The 2,660-nt window shown below is 26.5% G+C and overlaps 1 protein-coding gene across 1 annotated transcript in view; it reads left to right on the forward strand.

Annotated features, from left to right (window-relative positions):
* The window catches only part of LOC117175513, a 265,411-nt gene that overhangs the window by 152,849 nt on the left and 109,902 nt on the right, over nt 1–2,660 (forward strand). The gene's annotated exons all lie outside the window — the stretch shown is intronic.

Raw genomic sequence — 2,660 nt, forward strand, 5'->3', positions numbered from 1 at the left:
TTTCGGCCTTGGAGACTCAGGATGCTTCCACTGAGACGATTGGGCTTTAGTTTCGACGTCATAACCATATACCCACGATTCATCCCCAGTTACAACCCTTTTAAAAAAATCAGGATCATTGACTTCATTCAACATCGCCTGAGCGATGGTCATGCGATGGATCTTTTGATCAAAATTAAGCAGTTTTGGAACAAATTTCGCTGACACACGTCTCATGCTCAAAACGTCCGAAAAGATAGCATGGCATGAGCCAACCGATATGCCAGCATCTTCAGCAACTTCTCTGATGATAATTCGGCGATTTTTCAACATTATTTCTGCCACTGCTTGAACGTTTTCATCTGTTGTTGACGTGTTGGGACGTCCAGGGCGAGGTTCGTCATCGACATCCTCTCGGTCTTCTTGGAACGGCTTGTAAAACTTATACACATTTTTCTTACTCAGAGTAGACTCACCGTACGCCTCTGCCAGAAAAACAACACGAGCTATATAGTCAAAACTGTGAACGTATGATCGTGACGAGTGTACCAACACAACAAAACAAAAAATTTAAAACTTGAATGTACGTAGCCCGCGAAAATTGAAAAGTCACCTTACTTTTTGAATACACCTCGTAATAGTCTTACTTATATCTTGATCCGCATTTGAAAGAAATTAAAGAAATTGGCGATTTTGAAATTCATCTCGTTTGGATAAAAACTCAATTATCTAGTTGAAAAAATAATTATTTTGTTGAAAATGTAACTATTTTGTAAAAAAGTCCTCTTTTCTATCAAAACTTCAACTATTTTGCTAATTTTTCATTTTTATTTGAATGTTCATCTCTTTCGTTGAAAATACATTTTTGAAACTGAAAATTTAAAAAATTTAACTATTTGGTTGAATATTTAACTCTTTGATTGAAGTATCATATTTTTTGCTTAAAAAAATCAACTTTTTGTAGATAATTTGTCTTTTTGATATTAAAATTAAATAATTTCGTTGAAAATTAATGTATTTTCCTTAAATTTTTTTTTGTATAAGATTAATTTTCTTGGTCGAAAATTCATCTTATTGGTTGATACTTTAACAACTTTGTTACAAATTCATGATTTTTTGTTAAAAATGATTTTTCTTTATATGAAAATGTAACTATTCTAGGATTGATTGAAAATTAATCATTTTTATGTGGAAATTAAAATATTCCGTATTGGGTTGAGACTTTATTCTGTACATTGTTTTAGTTAAAACACCAATTATTTGATACAAAAATAATTTATTTGGTTAAAAGGTGAAATTTTGGGTTGAAAATTGATATATTTTGTGAATTAGATTTTTTCCTAACATTAAAAAAAGTGCATAACAAAAGAATTGCCTTAAAATCGTCCTGATTCTTTTTTCCTAATTTTTAAAATCTTTTCAAATACTCACTTAAAATTAATTTTTCAAAATAAAAAATCATTTCCAATTTTCTTAGCAATCACAACAATTTTTGTTATTCTTTTTAAATATTTTACAATTCTCAAAAAGCTTAATTTTTTTAAAATCCGCAAAAATATACATCGTGTTTCAAATTATTTGAAATAATTTCAAGTTTGAAATTAATTTAGAATCTTTTTTTAAATTAGAATTGTAGCTTTCAAAGTTACAATTTAGCTTATTACAATTTTAACAATTCAAGACTTTTTATTTCGAACCATTCTGTTCAAATTTGTGTAGTTTTTAATAGTTGTTTATAATGGATTGTTTTAAATGAACGGTCAAATATTTCTAATAATTAACGGAAATTTCTTTTTTTAATTAAGAAATTTCAAGTTGAATGAGTTAAAAATAAAATTTGTTTAGACTGAAATAATATTTGAAGTCATAGTTGAAAATAATTTTCAAAACTAATATCTATTAATTCTTTAATTTCGAACGGATTCAGGATCATCTTGTAAAATCAATTGTTTTTCAATTTTTAATACCTTAAATTCAATTTAAAAAATTTTATTTACAAATTCTTTCAATTAAAAAAAATCAATTAATTTTCCAAAAAATAATTGGTGTTTTAACTAATACAATGCACGGATAAAATTTCAACAAAAAATGGAATAGTTCAGTTTCCAGATAAAGAATGTGATAAGAAATTGAATTGAGCAAGAAAAAAAACGAATTTTCAACGAAATTGTTAAATTTTCAAGAGAAAAGTTAAATTTTCGACCAAGAAGATTAATGTTCTATAAAAAGAAAAACGATTTTTCAACTTAACCAATATATAATATTAATTTTTAATCAATCCTATAATAGTTACATTTTCAGATAAGGATAAATAATTTTTAACAGAAAAAATAAATTTACAACAAAGTTGTTAAATTGTCAACCAATAAGATGAATTTCCGACAAAGAAAATTAATGATCTACAAAAAAAGACAACTTTTAAACAAAATGCACGAATTTTCAACGAAACGAGATGAATTCCAAAATCGCCAATTTCTTTAATTTCTTTCAGATGCGGATCAAGATATAAATAAAACTATTATAATATAACATAATTATAATATTATCATTAATAATATGTGTACATACATACATATACATATATATATATATATATATATAATTAAAAATTTGTCATAAGGACAACCGCAGGATTTCGCCGGGAGCGGATGCTAATCTGAAAAATTGCACCCGCTTCCAGC

This window comes from Belonocnema kinseyi, chromosome 6 (assembly GCF_010883055.1).
Source record: "Belonocnema kinseyi isolate 2016_QV_RU_SX_M_011 chromosome 6, B_treatae_v1, whole genome shotgun sequence".
Taxonomy (NCBI): Eukaryota; Metazoa; Arthropoda; class Insecta; order Hymenoptera; family Cynipidae; genus Belonocnema; species Belonocnema kinseyi.